This window comes from Photinus pyralis, unplaced genomic scaffold (genome assembly GCF_008802855.1).
Source record: "Photinus pyralis isolate 1611_PpyrPB1 unplaced genomic scaffold, Ppyr1.3 Ppyr1.4_LG3a, whole genome shotgun sequence".
Taxonomy (NCBI): domain Eukaryota; kingdom Metazoa; phylum Arthropoda; class Insecta; order Coleoptera; family Lampyridae; genus Photinus; species Photinus pyralis.
Window position 1 is genome coordinate 16,190,446 of NW_022170509.1, and position 20,702 is coordinate 16,211,147.

The 20,702-nt window shown below is 35.0% G+C and overlaps 1 long non-coding RNA gene across 1 annotated transcript in view; it reads right to left on the minus strand.

Moving 5' to 3' along the window:
* Positions 1-2,492: 2,492 nt before the first annotated feature.
* Positions 2,493-20,702, minus strand: part of LOC116166197 — a 34,790-nt gene continuing 16,580 nt past the window's right edge. The window contains exon 3 of the long non-coding RNA XR_004144283.1: positions 2,493-2,840. This is a non-coding gene — a long non-coding RNA (uncharacterized LOC116166197). The remainder of the gene's footprint in view (positions 2,841-20,702) is intronic.

Below are 20,702 nucleotides of genomic sequence, written 5' to 3' on the forward strand. Positions count from 1 at the left end.
TGGTAGGTACCATATAATTCGCCGCGAATTGTCAAGTTAAGAACACATACGACGTTTTAGAAAAGTATAATGATTTACTTCAGAACTGGAAACTGACAAAAAAGAAAAAAAAATGCGAGTACACACTTAAGATTAATTTGTTCCAATTAATTATAAATGTTTATAATAGAGCCGTTGTGCGCCTAGTGTTATAATTTTTAAATCTAACGCCACCACCCGGGACTGTAATACCGTTATTGAAATATCGTCAATCAACTGCAATATAAATTAAAATAATTATTTCTACTTTTATCCTGAATTATATTGAAAATTGTATATTGCATTGTTTCAAAATAACGAATTTCTGGGAAATCGAATAATTTTCATTATTAAAAACAGTGATCGGTTTGTCACCTTCAAGAACACAAAATATGCAATAATATGCTCATTTACAATTTAACCTGACGCCTCCTGACATTAATGTTCAATAAAATATATTTCCCGTTTGTACGTGCACGATGTAGTTTTTCTCTCAGACCCTATAAACTTGCATACCATACTAAAGCAAAAAATATAGCCTGACGTGTACATTTTATTTGTAATATTTTCTAATATACGTTATTATGAAGATAGCATGCAGTAGTTGTAAAAGCTCTACATGTACAATCTACGAAATATTTCACCACGGTTTATATATTAAGAAACTGATTTTTTACTAACGCAAGTGCAAAAGTTTTCTTTCATCTCCCTATTAAACTCGTAATATAATAACTACAGTGCAGCATAGAGAGAAATTACATTACGTTTATCGTACACTACGCTTTATATCTTGTAAAGTGCAAACAGTTTCCCAATAAAGGCAATCTCTTAAATTCCTCATAGCACAATGTCTCGATGTAATACCAATGCAAAATTTGTTTAAAGAGCAATAAAGAAATATTTAACGGAATCCTCGCCTAGATAATATTCGTACTCTTCTTCCTCAACGGGCTGGATTTCTTTCGTTCTTCTTAATAAGTGCATTTCAAATCGAATTAAGTTTACGCTGTTTGACATATTTATTTATGAAATTCGCAGCGTATAAAGCTCCATTTTTTGTTAGAGATTATGTATCATGTAGTATCTATTTACTTTGTGCCGTTCTATCTTTGCCAGTGAGGAAACAGCTTGCTTATCCCTAAAATGCTGATTTATATTGTAACGTTACACTTCTGGGCGGCAATTTGTAATGGTCTCTACTACAAAGGGTTGATGATTTTCTCAGGTTTGTGATGTGGTTCGATGTATAAAATTCTTTTCTCAATTTTCTGCGTCTTCTTTTGTTGTATAGTACGTTGGGACTTACCTTTCGTACTTACTTCCTAGGCTAGCTCAGGGTAAAAATTGGAAAGAATTCGATTGAATTTTCATTCACTGAAACTGAAAACTAAAAATTTGGAAAAACCTGACTTGTTTTTTTGGCTAATTTTTCTTCTGTACACAGATCAATAACGCTTGTTATAAAAGTTTTCTCAAAATTATTACGAGAAAATACTGAAAAAAAAACAAATTCAAACAATCATGTTGTCCACAGTCATCGTAGCCTCTTCGTTATGGTGTATCATTTCCTCTTCCCTTTCCATAATTCACAGGGTTAGCATTACTTCTATTATTTTGCTGATAATTGCTACGATTTTGGATATTTCGGTCCTCTTGTTCTCTCGGTTCTTGTTTGTTCGACTTCCTTCTACAGTCTCAATTTGTTTCTTGAATTTTTTCTAAAATTTCAGTGAAGTTTTTGGGGGTTCTCGCGTGACTGAGGCACTTGAAATACAAACTTGAAAATTTGGTTTACAGCCATAGTCGACCATTGCGAATTGAAATAAGATAATTTCTAGATGGTACTGCTTCCGTCAATACCGGAAGTGACGCTAAGCTGCGAAACCGGGAGCGAGCTTATGATCCCCTTTTTTTACTGATCCCTTAATTTTCGGTCCACTACGAGCGAACGCATAAATTGCACTACCCGACACTGATTACGGGTTGAAATGGTCTGTGATTTACATCAACGTTGGAGGCTCAATGGCTCCACTGACAGAATAATAATAATGTCAATATTATAATAGACGTACTTCCGCCTATTATATTCGTTATGGCTGGCTGTCTGGCTGAGATCTCAGCAACTACAATAGCTAGAGACTTCAAATTTTCACTAAAAGCTTTCTGCTATAGCATAGATGTGCAGGCTCTAGCCTATTTTGAGATTACTTGTGAGATCGATAATTTAAGAAAAAAATAATTTTGATATGGTTTTCGGAGGTACTATAATTTTACCGTTAGATAGCGCAACCAGTATCACAACTTAATTATTTACTTCGTGATTTGTTTTACAAAATAAAGACTTATCCTCAATTGTAATTAAATATAACATTAATTTAACGCAACCAAAATTACTCGTGAGATCGATAATTTTAAACTGATCTGTATTACCAAAAATGCGCTTTAATTATGCACATGCTGATTTACAACTCGTTTATTCTATATGGTGTTTGGTTAAACAAATAAATAAATAAATAAATTAGGGTGCCATTAAATGTTACAGCTGCACATGCCCCTCTTTTCATGGTAAACGTGATGCGTGTAGACTTGGAATTGTTAACTTGGATTTTCCATTTCCTTATCCAGTCCTCGATCAATTTGAGGCTATTCTGCAGGTTCGCAGATGCAATATCCGAGTTGGTATTTGATGCTAGTATGGCCGTATCATCAGCAAACGTAGCTGTAGTTGTTAGCTTGGTGGTGGGTTTGCCAGCTGCGTAGAGTGTACAAAGTACTGGCCCAAGTACACTACCTTGAGGTACTCCGGAAGAAACTGCACTCAACTGTGTAGGAAAACACATTTTCTAAATGTTTAGCAAAAGTAATGGCATTTTCTTTATTAACATTATTAATATTTTTCAAATTAAACCATAGTAACATTAATACAAAAATTCTAATCATCCGACGTAGAACCGACTGGTGTAGAATCAGCTGGCGTAGATTCGTCCTAGACTCGACCAATAAAATGTTCCAAAAGTTATGATCTTAACATTGGTCAGTTGTATTCTATTATCATTTGTGGGTTAAACTTGATTCGCTCCGTATGTAAGATGAGCACCTTCAGCTTCATATTATATATACCTACATATTTAGTAAACTTCAAAAGTGCCTCGTTAGATACCTTGATGTAAAAATATCTTTCAAGTTTCTGACTTCTTTTTAAGTTATAAATATGGAAACGTATTCTAAATAGACCGTTATTTGATGAGAACGCAGGAACTTGCGGAAATAAGCTCTATACATCATATCTTTAATCCACAGCCAATTTCAACTTTATTATATCTTAAAAAGTTTCTTTTTGTTACTTAAGTGTGCAGTTCAATAATACAATTTGTTCGAAATTCTCATAGTGAATTTCTAATGATCAACCGATGTAACTTTTAAAGCCAATTTAGTTAATTGTGCTACAATAAGAAGAGTCAGTGGAGTGGAACAAAAATTTTACTATTCGCTCGAATGCGTGGGTATAAAATGTAGGCATACAAATTTCAATTTGTTTAAACTGCTAAAGTTTTCCAATAAACAATTTTCCTCAGATATGTTAAAATCCTGCCATGACGTAAACCTTAACCTATTCGAACAATAAAAGAAATCCATGATATATAGATGGGAATCCATTTTAGGAGGTAAATTTGGAAACAACATTGGTGTCAAAATTACTTCTTCAATTTGAATTTTAAGACCGCTCGTCTTGCGTCAGGAAGAAAATAAAAATTTATATACTTTCTAGATAGTAGCGCAACTTTACATTTAAAAGTAAATTATGTTAGGTTGCGTAATCATTTGTTTAAACGAAGTGCCTGACCTTAAAGTATTTGCCATCGCTACAATCCCCCCAAAGTATAGCTTTTGGTAATGCTTCGCCGATAAAGACGACGTATGAATATCAAACAGAGTGGATGTATGTATTTGTAAGAGATCATTTTGCAGACCGGGGAAAGTAGGCGCGTTCTTTTATTTAATTTGAAGCGGCCAAATTTTCATGAAAACTATTTATTTATTTATTAGAGTTTATACTTCAAACAGAGGCAACCATTCACTTTACCACCAGCCAATATTCAGACGTGTTAGAAACGTGAATTGCAATCTGCGAAAACGTCTAAAGTTGAACCATACACGGATAATGGCGTACTAAAAAAGCACATTAATAGAAATGCAGCAATTTAGATTGAATTAAATATTGAAGCAGGTCTGCGTGTATTTTATAATTAGTACTACTGTTATTTGCACCAGTAAAATAGATGGTAATAATTGAAAAATTAATTATAAATGTTGCAACAGCGTTAAACCTAAACTGCTTTATTGCAATTGAAAAAACTATTTTGAACTTTGAAGAGCTTTATTTAACTATCAAACTCGTTTGTTATTGTCATGCATTTAAGGATACATTTATTTACAATGTGGTAATACGTATTTTAATTATTTACGAAAACCTTTTGTGACGGAAGAGAAAAATGCTGTAATTTGAATTGTTCCGTTCTTTTGTATATTTTAAACGCACATTTTAGGTAAACCGGAAATTGGTGTAATATCAAGCGAACAGCATAAAGTACATGATTGATTCTTTAACAGGACGTGCCAACGGGAAATTGCAATTTGAATAACAAATTAAACACGCGGTTACAATTTCAAGAGAATACATGCAAAATACAGGATACATTTATGTGGGCATTATTTTTTAAACGTAAGTGGCAGCGATTGTTCATCTTCAAACGCTACACACTAATTACAGTATTGATTAATGCTGTACATGGTACTTCCCTGCTACATTGACAAATTTATAAAGCATGTTTGGCATCAATAAATAACATAATACCTTCCCCCTGTTCCTGCAGAGTAATTGCTTTCTCCTTTAACAAAATACATTTAAAGCGCCGTTTTCATTACCGTTCAAATCTACAAAGAAAAAAAAGCGTAATTTCCCTTTTTCAATAAAAATAACACCGTTGGCGTTTCAATCTAATTGCGTTCCTAGTTCGCAGTTATAGGAATTGTAAATTGGCGTGTAACACACACGAAGATATGAAATGGCGGGCGCCGGCGCCCCGCACACACATTACTAAATTTTCACAAATTAATGTAATGCAATATTCTGCATATGTGTTTAGTGTAGTAAACAGGCTCATAGTCCACGCTGACGTTGCAATTTTAGCACGGCCCTTTTTGTGTGCTTCATTTTGTTCTAAAAATGCCTACCTATCTAAAATTAGTAGTTTTTGAAACGATATTGGAAATAATGTTTTTGATGTCGCTGTTCGTCTAAGTATTTCAAAGGCCGTAAAATCTCTTCTTTTCATGCAAAGTGTTCCTACATCTAACTTTTATTGTTTATGATTTATTTGGGTTTTTTCATTTTAATTATACAGATCATACTCGTAGTTTTCAGCATTCTGTACACGGTTTTGAACATTGTAATATTTTTCACCAAATTTAAACATTATTGTAATTTGTAGGAGTAAATTGTATCAAATGACATAAAACTAGGGAATGCAATACCGGGATTGCGGGATCCCGAAATACCGGGATCCCGCAGAATTTTTGCGAGATTATTCCCGCACATAAATGGAGCGGGATCCCGCGGGATTTGCGGGACTGAGGAATTTGTCGACCAAGGAGACGACTCTGTTTACTTTGTTAATGAAACTGATAACGGCGAATTATTTTTTAAATAATTGTTAAACTTTTTTCGTTAAAAATGTACTATGATTTTTGAGGCACTTTAGAAGACTTTTTGTGCTTTACAGGTAAGGTTTTTTTGAGTTCTAAGTTAGGCCGAAGGTACTTTTTTGTTAAATATTGTGATAATTAGCGATTTATTTTAATACAGAAGTTAACCGCACAGAATTCCTTATTTGCCAATTTATTTAAAGTTTTGCGAGATCCCGCAAATTCCGGGATCCCGCGGGATTAACATCTAACAATCCCGCAAATACCGGGATTGAGATTTTGCTGCGGGATTGCATTCCCTACTAGAAACCAATTTCGAAAGAAAATTCAAAGGGCTGTAACTTTTGAACTAGTAGCCCAATCTTGGAACTGTTTGAAATTATGGATTCTACAGGCCACATTCTATAAGAAAAAATTTTTTCCGGGTCGATCTGAGACAATTTTTTTTTCGGGGCTCAAAAAAAGGCAGTGTATAACCTTCCTTTTTTTTTACCAAAAATCGACTGCACCAAAATTTCTCGGGAAAACACTTTTTCTTATTAATTTTGGTGCGTAGAATCCAAAACAATTCGGACTTTTTCGATCAGACTTCTCAATCAAAAGTTATAGACTAGAAACCAATTTCGAAAAGAAAATTCAAAGGGCTGTAACTTTTGAACTAGTAGCCCAATCTTTGGAGCTGTTTAAAATTATGGATTCTACAGGCCACATTCTATAAGAAAATTTTTTTTCCGGGTCGATCTGAGACAATTTTTTTTTGGGGCTCAAAAAAAGGCAGTGTATAACCTTCCTTTTTTACCAAAAATCGACTGCACCAAAATTTCTCGGGAAAACACTTTTTCTTATTAATATTGGTGCGTAGAATCCAAAACAATTCGTACTTTTTCGATCAGACTTCTCAATCAAAAGTTACAGACTAGAAACCAATTTCGAAAGAAAATTCAAAGGGCTGTAATTTTTGAGTTAGTAGCCCAATCTTGGAACTGTTTGAAATTATGGATTCTACAGGCCACATACTATAAGAAAAATTTTTTTCCGGGTCGATCTGAGAAAATTTTTTTTGAGGGCCTCAAAAAAAGGCAGTGTATAACCTTCCTTTTTTACCAAAAATCGACTGCACCAAAATTTTTCGGGAAAACACTTTTTCTTATTAATTTTGGTGCGTAGATTCCAAAACAATTCGTACTTTTTCGATCAGACTTTTCAATCAAATGTTATAGACTAGAAACCAATTTCGAAAGATTAAATTCAAAGGGCTGTAACTTTTGAACTAGTAGTCCAATCTTGGAACTGTTTGAAATTATTGATTCTACAGGCCACATTCTATAAGAAAATTTTTTTTCCGGGTCGATCTCAGACAATTTTTTTTGAGAGCCTCAAAAAAAGGCAGTGTACAACTTTCCTTTTTTACCAAAAATCGACTGCACCAAAATTTCTCGGGAAAACACTTTTTCTTATTAATTTTGGTGCGTAGAATCCATAACAATTCATACTTTTTCGATCAGACTTCTCAATCAAAAGTTATAGACTAGAAACGCGAATTGTCCGGAGCAAATTTTTTGGGGCGAATCTTCGGGAGTGGATGAATCTTCCGGGTGCGATTTTACCTCCTAATCTTCCTAATAGCTGACAGCCATTTCATACAGGTACGAATACAGCGGATTTAATGCTTTTTTTTCTCGGGGTGTCAAAATTTTTTGGGGTGAATCTTCGGGAGCGGGTGAATCTTCCGGGTTCGATTTTACTTCCTAATCTTCCTAATAGCTAATTTCTCAGGGATATTGAAATGGACGCGTTACATCACTTACTTAATGTTTACATAAGGACATAATGTATGTATCTACGTATTTCAGAATATTTTAACTATACATAGTAACCAAATTAGTTAATGCTATGCTAATTTGAACGATTCCTGTTATATATTTTTTAAGGCCAGTACTGGATTACTGGATAAGATTATACTCCAAAAGTGCACTACTTTCCAAATAAGCACCTATATCGCAAATACCTATCTTTGATGTTTTGAGGCAAAGCTTCAAATAAAGGACCGATAAGCTGTTTCTTTAAATAACCAAATTGGTGAAAGAAACCAAGGTTTTATGAAAATTGCGTTTGAACGAGCAATTCAAATAAATACCAGGACAGTGTGAAGTTTTTCTGAACCGACTATTCTTACCAATATTATAAGGTAAATCTAATTAGTAATTACTAGTCAACTAACTAGTCAAAAACTAATTGAATTACTATGTCGTTCACTCTTCTGCCCAGCTATGGTATGATTATTGTAGTCTTTTTCAATGATTGGCTCACATACTTCCCGTGTGGGGCAATTCAGTTGAAACTGAACTGTGGTGCGAAGGGTCCCTGGTTCGAATCCGGGTTCCGGCATGGATATTTGTAAATGTATAGTGGGTTGGGTTGGTAGAGCAGCCTTGGCTGAAACCCCGCCCACTCAAAAATAAACGCAAAAAAATTTTTTTTCAAAACCTGTCAGGGGCCATTGTGGATGGAACTAAACCAAACCGAAGTCAATTCCACAAAAAAAAATTGAAAGCTGCTATTTTATGGCATTACAGAAGATTACGTTTATGAGTGTTCCGAGTCAATTATAACAATGACAATACAACGAAAAGGTACCTACAACGGATCCTCTAACTAAAAGGTTTAATTTAAACATAGCGGTTCATTTGAATTGGGAAAGCTTTTCTCTTCTCTTGAAGTGTACAATTATACGAGATAGAAACAATGGAAACTTATTTTGAAAACTCCACTCTCTGCCTTTTCAATTCCTTTATTGTATTTGCCTTTTCCTCTGTCGTTACAATCTATGAATTTATCTCTTGCACGCGCCTACGGCGGCATAATTTCCATGGTTCTCTAAGAAGATAACTTTTAATTTTGCCCTTAAACCAAATTTTGTTTTCTCCGTTTCTTTTTGAACGCGGATGAAGTCAATTCAATACAGACAAATATGCAAATTCATCAAATTTGACTTGTGACCGAAATCTCATAAGTCGTGCTTCGACGTCTCCCGTTGCTCCCACACAGGTTCACCTAAATCCCCATTTTCCCCTAAGTGACTGATTATTATTATGTTAACTGCATACTAAAAGTTCAGCTAATTTGAATAATATTTATGTTACTTTTTGCAGCTATTATCAGAATTCCGTAAACATAAACCTCATTAATATTTATATCGTGTAATATGAATAGCGCCAAAGGGCAGCGGTGGAAATTGAACGTCTTTTTTTATCGAAACGGGCTCCCCTTCAATAAAATAATCGAGTAATTTATTAGAGATAGATTGATTTACTTTTATGTAACAATTTCGGCAAATTTTGTTTTATTTCTCTTCACTCTCCTACAATAGAATCGCACTCTTCCGTTTTCCAGCTAACTACAAATGCGGAAAATGAACAAGGGATAAAAAATCCAACAAAAACACTTTGAAACAAAGGACATCAGAGATTTGCTCAACCGATGCCTGCTTTGTATTCTGTGCGATGAAGTGACATACGGGGTCAATTGTGTGTTCGATTGCCGACCAACGAGGGATGAACGGACCACCATCGGCTACTGAAAACGAGCGAGCGCCGCGTTTCCTGCGCTATCAAGGAAATTAGGTATACGGACATAAACCGTCATTATTATAATAGTAAGTAACTCGGTCGAGTGAAGTGACAGTTTAATTGTTTTGCAAGAATATAATTGCCGATGAAATTAAAACCCTGAAGCCACTGGTTTCAGATTTTTTTCTGTATGTGTATATGTTGATTCGTTTGTAGTTCGTATGAAGCTTGAGGTACCGTTTTTGTTAATTTTATTATTCTCCTAGTGGATTTACCACCCCTCCATCCGACGTACAAAAAATATTACATTTAGATGCAGCCTGTATTTTTCGCAGTAATTAATACAGCAGTTTTGAATAAAATTACTGCCCCTTACATAAAATGCATAATGTAATATTAAAGCACGATGAAGCAAATCGTCCGAAATCGTAATCGATCTTTATACTCAACTCGTGCAGGAATAACTTAATGTACTGTATACCTACTACATAAGACCTCAAATTTTTGTTTCATTATTTTCGCAACAGAAAAAGCATTTTACATTAATACCAAACATAAACCAAGGCATGGGATAGGTAGCTTGGCCACTCTATTTTTTTATTTCTTTTGTTAATAGCATCACCCTGAAAAGTTGGCATTTTCATTTTTAAAGCCTGCCTAAGCGCTACTAATCAAAAGCGTACTTCTAATTTGAAAGTAAGAGACAGTGCTGATCAATTAGTATTTAAAGAGTTGTAAATTCAATCTCAAAAAAACAAGAAACATACCAGTGACGTTCTGTGTAACTTTCCGCGATTCTGAAAGTGATCTTTCGCTTGAATAGTTACTGGGACTTTTTAAAACTGTTGGTAACTGTATAGGCACTTAAAACCTGCCTGGGGCACTCTTAAAATCTAAATAAACTCCCATAGTTTGTATGACCTTTAGAAAGTTTTTGGAGGCTCTTGAAGATTCTTCGAAAAAAGCTCAGCAAACCCTAAATATGTTTAAAGACTCTACGTTCAACAGTATAGAAGACTATAAAAGTATAAACGTTACCAATGTTCATTTCTCCCGTGGATGAGGCTGTAATGGCCAACAGATACATCACAGAGGGATTGTTACCATGGTTACCATGTCACCATGCCGTTAACCTGGGGCTTTACTTGCCCATTTCCACAAAAATCTTCTTGTAGTTTTGGACCTGCAGTTAGCATCAGATCGTTCTTTTTCCTGAACTGAAAGATGCTGAATCTGCCAACACCACTCGTAATGTTGTGGTGAAGATTTTTAATACCACATGGTGGGGAATGTAGTATTTTGCAGGTGCCTCGCCCTACATTTCGAGGTATACCATGTGTCTTTGCTCTTCATACTCTCGCAGAAAAACCTTGAACCTGGATTTCGTCTGTAGAAGGCGAGCGGCTGGCTTTTCCAATTCCTCAGCTTCCCCGTTCAGTAGCAGGCTTACGGTATGGGTTTTGTCTATATTCTGGATAACTTTCCTCACATTGGTCATCTTTTTGTGATTAGGGCTGCGATTTGGGTTTGAACTCTTTCAATTTTCCAATACTTTGCCAGCGTGGCCTTGTCCGTAATCGACACGGGGATTTGCATGGGCCTTCTTTCCATGGCCTTTGTTTGCCCTAAACCGATCCAACTCACTAACTCACTTTCGACTCCTTTTGTCGCTCGTTGAGGAATTGTTTACGATTACTCAAATACGATTGGATTAATTTTAGGGAGAAAAGTGTAGAAAGATATAAATCTTTTCATCTCCTTGTCTTTGCATTGAAATTGTGATGGAAAAGTGTTGGTGCCATTTTAAATACGCTTTTTACACGTATGGGAAAATGCACCCTGATAAGACCTTAGTTTTAGTTTGTAGATTGGTGTTTGAAGAGTGACACAAGTTGGCATATAACTTATCGATTACTTAGATTACTAAGGTACTATTGCACTTATTACGAAAAAATTCGAGAAACCGCAGAAAAAATTCTCCCATTTAAGTTCGAACTGATTGCGGAATTACCGTTCAAGATAAATGGCCTCTCAAATAAGTTTCGATTTCCACGTTTCACAAATCGCGCTTTGCTACCTAGCGCAACAGGCAAACCTTTCTGTATTTTCTCAAATGAGCAAACCAATGTAGCGGCATGTATATTTATTTAAAGGAAAACTCAATTACCTTGTAAAAATATAAGTGTTTTAAAGTCACAAAATTTGCATGGAAAAGCTTAGGCATTTATTAAATATAAATTCAACCCCTTAATTAAACGACACGCTTTACTGGAACGTGTATGCCAACCTAATAAATTGATATACAAGAGAACCGCACTTAATTGATTATTTAACAATTGAGTAGCTTTAAATATTTATTATCAAAAAGATAAGGTATACTTTAGAAAGTAAGTAGCAGAGAATTCACCTGCTTTTGTGGGTTCAGTATTTGCTTTAAAATTACACCATTTAAAATGAACTGATAAAATCTCGTATTTACAAGATGGGAGACGCAATCACTGTGCTTCGATACCAAACTACTGAGCTCATATTTAGATCAGTGTACCAAACAGTGCGGGAAATGTGAGTAACTAATAATCATGACAAAAACACAAACGACAGTAATATTAGAAATACATATATACAAATACATAATAGATAGAATAAAAATAATCGTAGTGTCTGTTTAATGAATTTGTTCGTTCCTTTTAAGGGTCGAAATGGAATTTTATCACTCTTTTTCACTATTTTCAAACCACGTTTATTTCCTTTGTAGTATTACATTGCATTTTAATTAAAGTAGTACGAAAAACGGTCTACGTACTCTTCTCTTTTGTAACATGTTTTAATTGTAAAAGCATTCGGAAATACGCTGGAAGCTTCATACGCCGCTTTCCAATTTTGATAGAAACCAGCCGAACAGGTGCATTTTGAACGTTTTGTTTTATTTTTGTTGTTCGTCAAAATTGGGGAAGACCCATAATCGGCACAGAACACAAAATGATTACTAATCCGCCCAGTTATAGGAGTTATAGGAGAAACGCTGAAAAAATTACGAATCAACACCATACCGCACTATTTACGAACGTGAAAAAAATGCTGAAAAAAGTGACCTGGTCATTATGGTAGAATAGGAAGTATTAAAAAATCGCATTGAGTCATATTTTTTATAATAATAGTTAAATCAAGTGATCCCTAAAAAGTTTATTTTGAAGTTTTGTTCAGTAATGTTCACAAAGCGCCTAAGTAAGGGTAGAAGTGGAAACCGAATAGGCGAAAGGGAATGCAACAATGAGTTTAGCATAAGAAAGTGTCTATTTGATGCGATGCTAAGAGGGGAATTGCTGTGTACAAAGAGGGTATTGTAAGTAGGTATTGGGCCTCTACAGCAGAACACCAAGTTATTTTTTTTCATTTTGCCTTAATTTTTGAGTGGATGGGGTTTCAGCCAAGGCTGCTCTACCAACCCACTCTACTATACATTTACAAATATCCATGCCCGAACGCGGATTCGAACCAGGGACCCTTAGTACCACAGTTCAGCTTTAAATTTTATTAGAAAGACAAGTAGAATTCATGAAGGGCTATCCGGAACTCTAGTCAAAACAAAAAATACAAGGCGTATTTTAGTTCCTTTGGGAAGAATAATTACTTGGGTCGATTTTTTGGTAAAAATGTTTGAGTTCTGATTGCAGTTCTGGATAATCGCTCGGGTCTGGCAGTTTTCCTAATAAGGTTTGGACTGGCTTCTATAAAGGATTTTTACTTTTCACACTCTAAACTTGTGGAGGGTTGGTGTTTTGACTGGGTTCTGGACAGCCCCTCAATAGTTCTTAGGTAATGAAGACAAAAATGATGTTTTTATTATATTCCAAGTGCCAAAGGAACATTTGGGATCATTTTTTCTTTCCATTTCGATTATAGTTCCAGATAGTCCCCCAAGTGTGAACGTGTAAACACGATAACTGCCAAACGCTTGGACCGATTGACCTGCATGCCACATGTAACAAGCCTATTGAAAATGGGTCAAATCCAATGACGCCGTGGGGTCACGCCTCTCTGTCTTTGGTAAATCCTTGAACCTATTCGGTTCAAACTTTACACAGTTGACCTACATACCACATGTAGCAAGCGTATTGAAAATGGATCAAATCCAATGACCCGGTGGGGTCACGCCTCTCTGTCTCTGGCAAACGCTTGAACCTATTCGGTTCAAACATTGCACCTATGACGTAACAAGCCAATTAAAATTGGGTCAAATCCAATGACCCCGTAGGTTCAAACCGAGGTGCCCTCCCGCTTTAGGGGTTTATTTCAATTTAAATGTCTTGTCCTTTTGACAATATTATTATAGTGATATGTACGTCAGTCTACCCATATCGCTAAAACTGTTTCAGTATATACGTAAGGTAAATTTGAAAGGATACAAAACGTCTGCTGAGTCAATCAACTATAACCGCTCCCAATTCCCACACTGCTCGTTTTTGTCCTGGTCTTATATTCTATATGAAGCCAATATAATAAACAAGCAAGATAATCTCTTTGTCAGAAAAGCATTTTTGTTGAATGCGAAAATTAAAAACTAAATATTTATGGGGAAATACAATTGGTTAAGACGGCGCCTCGTCTTTTCCCCTAATGTCGAAATTAAATGGTTTCACAACAAGTTAACCAAAAGTTGTCATGTACACTAATGAAATGCAACAACTCATTAATAATTTACAGCTCAATTTAAACCTTCACAAAATTTCCCGAAATAAGTTTATGTAAATGGTTTCTTTTTTATAAATTTTTAGTGAATGTAATCTGCCGTCATATTTTATCAGAGAATCTTTGAACCATCCATTGAGCACTTAATTATGCAGTACCTGTACTTTCTTGTGTAGCGTTTTATTCAAATAACAACTGAATAAAAAATAGGCGAACGATGTAAATTCGCATTTAAAATTCCGAAATTTGGGGTACTCAGAAGTACAACTCTGTCTTTTGATGTTGATGTGCTAAGTCTTCCCCGATAGCATTAATAATATATGAAGCGCATGTACAAGCTTTGCTGAAAGAGATTATAGAGTATATACTGAAATCCACTTGATGTTCAGATACTGACTAATTACTTTATTCGCAAATTAATAATTCCTTGAATTTATATTTCGATTTTATGAAATAAACAGCAGCAGCGTGTTATGCTACTAAGGGATTCTCTTTCATCCTGCTGCAGACATGCCCTTCGTTCGAGTGTACATTTAAATTAATGTACAGGTGCTTATAAATAATAAATTAATATTTACCTTCTTTATAAGTAAAAAATCATTTTCTGTGGAACGTTTTACCATTCTTCATCGATATGAAAATGTAAATTTCGAACTAATGTTAAATAATCCACTCTTTAACTGCACTTTGTGCATGTAAGACTACAGCACAACATGTAGAACCTCTCCATTTGACCTCGGTACGCAGTGTAAGTATCATTCCTTTCAGTCTCTACTCTGGTATTATTTTATGTTTGCTGTGACATTTTGATGACTTGAAGTGTGTAACTTTATTTCTGTATATGGACAATAAACTGTTGTTCCATCACAGTTGTAACTACCCTTTGGTTCTGACAATGAAAATTCTTCAAAAAGTAATCTCTCGAGCCTAATCGTAACTAGTTAATTAACTAAGGGATTAAACCTCCAATTCGACATGAACTAGAAGAACCCGAAAGGTTCTCGGTTAACAACAGTTTTACGTAAATATTCCAAATTTCGATCAAAAGTGCAAAAGTTCGAATCGTCAACGACAAGTTATGGGAATCAACAAAAACAAAACTTAGCTGCAATATACGTTCGTTCACCGCAATGGTGTGAAAACAGCAAATCAATTTATATTACGGGCAAAAATCATACACAATCCCTACCATACTTTAAGGGCGAATCCAACCGTTACAGACTATTATGCTACAAAACAGTGATATACCAGTAATATTTCATATAAATTGACAAGCAGTGAAACTACAGTTACAAAAAAATACTATACCGGGTGTCACCGGATAGGTCATAGCTATATTCCAGTATGAAGTCAGAAGGGTCGATTCCTGGTGGTCTAAACGATTTTATCATTTTAAATGGTCCCTTTGGATCCAAATAACATGTATGTGAAGAGTGCACACCAATTTTTTCCCGACGCAACTTTTGGCAGCCAAAAACCTCAAAATGTTCGGACTTTTTTCAGTTTTTCGCTTAAAACTCGAAAACGGTCCATATTTTATGAATAACACTTCTTTAGTAAATTAAAGAAAACCCAATCCAATGGAACAATTTTTACAAGCGATCGAAGAAATCCCGTAAGCTCCCCGTCAATTCCTGGAGATCACGGAAATCCCCGAAATCGGATAAAAGTCCTTATTATCTTCAGAAATCCTTTCGAAATCTTAAATTCTTCCCCATACTTGCTTTTGACACTCCATTCCAATACGTTACTACCGCCGCTTTCATATAAAAAAACCTACGCTTCGCCACGCAGCTTCTCATGGGTATTATAAATTAATAATAATATTTGCGATTGTTATATTTCAAATACTGCGTGGCAATATTGAGTAAAACAATTAGACGCTAAAGTTTATTTTTGAACGAGCCAAAGAAAGCTATTTCAGTGACACAATGCAATTGGAAGGTAGACAAGGAAAGTCAGATTTTGACTTTGACCATGTGAGAATGAAAATTAATTTAGAACACAATCTCATTGTTCACATGTCATATTTTATCAGGAACGACTTCATTCGGTACGGCAAAACAATTATTGAAAGGTAAAAGTGACCGCATGTGCAGATAAGCGCATCAGGTGATTATGATTAATCTCTACCTGCTTACGTTACCGCCCCTCCATCAAAAATATAACTTATGACCAAATCATTCGATCGTGTTAACGCGAAGTGCAGTGCATATTGTGCGGAATGGTCTCCAAAATTTTCAAATGGTTCGAAGGAGAGTGCCTAGTACGGAAAGCAAGAAAGCTAAGGGTGAATTTGGACAAGCACAGATTAGGTACCGTATAAAATGCAGTAAGTAATTTGTATTTTTACATTTAAACATTGGGCATACAATGCAAAATGATTTTGGAGAATAAGGGAAGTGTGACTAAATATTGTGTATGGAAATTTACCTCCACACATATAACTGCCGTTAGTTTCAACCAATCATTTTCCAAATCAAAAATTTATACACGACAATTGCAATCATCTTATCTATCCAAGTCTAAAATTGGAAACACATGTGTAGTCCATTGTGTCGGCCGAATCGGCATTTTAAGCAGGTGTTTAGAAGTCTGTTGATAAGAAAACCGCATCTTGCCGTTTTATAGCTTTAATAATAATTGTCGCAGAGTTTACTAATTTTGAATTAATTTGATAGGAGTGAACCAAATACCTTCGCAAAATAAAATGTCTTGAAATCGAAATATGCGACTCAAGATTATTGTGTCACCTCATGCCTAAAAACTGTACGAAAAGGGTGACTAGCAATTTCTTTTCTCTCTGTATTCATGTCCGGGTCCTTATTAGAGCCTTTAAGGTTGATTCTCACTATACATAACGTTTCCATACCATATCCTTTCCATAACCATTCCGTAAATTATTATACCTATGAAATTGACCTTTAAGTGATATGTGCGTAAGACATTCAGCCGCGCGCTAATACACATTCTCCTTTCCGTTCACATATGGAAGGCGAATGTGTATTAGCGCGCGACTGAATGTCTTACGCACATATCACTTAAAGGTCAATTTCATAGGTATAATAATTTACGGATTGGTTATGAGGGGATATGGCATGGAAACGTTATGTTAAGTGAGAATCAACCTTAATTGATTCAAAAATTCATTCAATGTATCAACATATTCACAAACTTCTTTAGAGTTGAAGAATCGAAAAATGGATTTCTATTTTTCGCATATTAATTCAGACCCGATAATTTTGTCTTGAACTTATATTATTACCTCTTGTAGGAGTGTTTAATGGTATTTGTCTCAACAACCATGACAAATGGAACGATTGAACTTGCGGCTATACCCAGGTTTCGGGCACGTTCTGATCTGTAAAATTCCTACCCAAGGAGGTGCTTTTTTGATCCCCAAACGACGCCCCTAAGGATGTGGCAAAGAACATTAGAAATGCTGTAGAGAATTCAAATTCTTTAGCCCATTGCGTCAAGACGTGGTTTGGGTAAGTGTAATCTAAAACGACGGTTTTAGAGATGTTTTAAATTTCGGATGCTATTTATTAAACCACGCTCATTAAATTTGATATGAAAATGAACTAAAAATACTGTAGTTAAAAGCGTGTTAGATAAGGAATTTCGGAAATGAAATAAACGTAACTACAAACGATTGTCATTTGGGTGTGTTTTTTAAAGCAAGTACCTTACAATTTAGAAATAACTTGAAATTATGTGGAAGGTCGTAAATGTCCAAAATCATTAGTAACTTGAACAAAAGACGTGGTTTTGGCAAGCATTACACCCAAAACAATGTTCTTAGGGACTTTACAAGTTTGGGGTGTCCCAAAAACACGGGAATAGTGAATTTTATCGTTCCTTTAGGAGCCACAACGCATTAAAAAAAAGGTTAACTCAGTTTTTTAGAAAAGTTGGAAAAAATGGGTGTTTATTGATCGTTTTTAACAATTTTTCTATTGGACCGTTGTTTTCTAATTTTAAGTGTTATTCATAAACTATGGACCGTTATCGAGTTTTCAGCGAAAAATTAGAAAATCCAAACATTTTGACGAAAATATCACCACCTTTGCAGGTCTAAATTATCTGCATACTGGACTACCTACAATAAAATTTAGTATAATCATGTACATGGAATGGGAAGCTAGATTTTCGGGTATTTTTCATTTTCAGGTCAGGTATGAAACATCCTACATTTTTGGATTTTTGAGACAATTCTTGTTGGAAAAATCACATTTTCGCATCTATTATTTTTTTTTCAAATGACCACAAGCATTTTCCGATATTTTAACGAAAATTGGACATTTTGGTGCAGTGCACATTTTTATTAGTTATCATCCTCTTTCAGACCAGCGAGGTGCGGTTTAATAAATTGTAAATTGATTTTTCCCTATGCACACAACTAAATCAACAATAAATATTCACTAATATCCAATCCATTTTTGAAGGGGGCAGCAATAAATCTTATGGCTGCGACTTTTTTTTCTTTTGATTCATTGATTTTGAGGCATAACTTCAATTTAGTATTATTAAAACGTTAGGCATAACTTGAATAGTTTTCACCATATCGTAATGAAAAACAAACAATATGACTTTCTAGGAAAAATAATCCCTTTTTAGTCATCAGTACTAACTGTGCCAGTAGCAAATCTTTAAATCGTTGAAAAAGACGTGACACTCCAATAATTACGTTTTTTCTGAACTGTCAATTTGTTAACTTTTAATAACAATATTTGTGCATTACTGAGATTAACAGCATTAAAGTCATCAGGTTTATCGCAATGCGGATGTATGAAATTCAATTAAAGCACATCTTTTGTAGCATTAACACGATTTTTTGGATAGTTTCCAAATATGCCAGTAAAATTTCACGGTTTGTTTTGTTTCAATCATGAGATTTAATTGGAATAGAAAATAAGACGCAGTAAAATGAGCCACGAGACGATAGAGCTTTACCAAATAATTAGCAACCTACGGACGTCGACCAACGGCGCCCCTAAATCATGCCGTAATATAATAAATAATCTGCAGGATCATCTGCAAGATGCTGCTCGGTAATGCAGATTAAACAGAATTCGCACAATTTGATTAATGCTTTGGGTTGCTTGATTTTAGATAATTCGATGGCAGTAACCCTAACTACTTCAGTTACAAACATAGATGACCAAAGCTGCTGCGGGCGCATGAATACAAATAGTGCGTTTGCTGAAATTTAAACGGGTCTTTAGGATTTGCACCTGTTTGACACGGTTAATTAGCTCACTTGGAACGGGATTGTGTTGAATTAAACAATGTAAGCGCTCCGGGTCACATGTTAAGTGTAAATAATTTTCCACAATTTTGTATTTTTACATTGTGCTTCAACAACCACAACATATAAAGGGAAATCCCGTATTCAAAAAGGGCGAGCGAAAAGAGATTTCAATTTATGCTACAATTTACACACATTATATCTTCACACACGTTAAGCAAAAGGAAAGGATTAAGTGTACAAAGCAGGCAGTACGGGCTTTATACAGATAAATAAATTATAAACGGATTCATAATTATCTATTTCAAAGCTTTCTTGCCGATTATTTTTTTAGCCAAATCTATGTATACCTCGATTAATTTCAGCGAAACTACCATTGTTAATGTCTAGAAATAAATTAAACCTGAGTTCCTCTGTATACGGTTACGTTAAAAAAGACAAATTGTAAGTATAAAATTCAACCGATTCGAATCATTTAAAATTCATTTTATCCAAACGCGATCAGTAATTAAGTAATGATTAGCAACTGACAGATTTGGTGCACATACGCTATTTGTGTATTTTCAATCTGTTACAGTCGTACGTATGAATTTTAATGGCAATTTGTAATTATGTGGTTTAAATCATTACATCGAAACATCGCTACGATTTGTTATTCCATAGAATATTCAAATGTCCCGATCATCAATAAATAAATTTATACGCAATTTAGGGCTATAGTGTTCCAACATGATTCTCGATTCATTTCTCTTTGCCAATTTTTTCGTAATTTCCTTGGTGAAAGATCTTTTGGTTTATTGATTTCCACTGTACATGATCGTACCTATTGGACGGTGTGGTGTAAGGTCTAGCGGAGAAATGACAGAAGAATTTCTCCCAATTTTGCCCCAATTCGCCCATGTAAAAGCCATAATTCCACTTCTCTGACTCAAAACGTTCGATCGTTTTAATACAGGGTTAAGCAAATGTATGGAAACTTCCTTATATCGTTTTAGATATTTATTTAATTTAAAAAAATGTATGAACACACATTTTTTTGTTTACTTAACGCCACGGCAACCAACATCAATTTTTTAAATGACATATATTGCTGTGTGCACTGGTCCGTAGGCCAGAAAGATCGTACACAAAACACCAAAACAAAAACCAAACACCCTCTCCCCAGCACAGAGGAGAGATTCGACTCTGCTCTCAGTTAACCTGTTAACTTCTAACAGATAGTGGGTCAGACCAAGTACCTTAAACTCCAAACTGCAAATTTTGAATAATTAAAATGGACCCTTAAATAGAACACAAAAAATCTCATACACCTAACATTGTATCGCCAACCAAATATGCCTGTAAACCAATCCTAGCATTCCTAAACTTTTTCCATTCTCGTTTTTCCTTTTCTCCCCCCTTCTCTAAATTACTCCAGGGTTTTTCTATAAAAATCCCACACATAAAATACTCTCTTAATTCCCCAATTT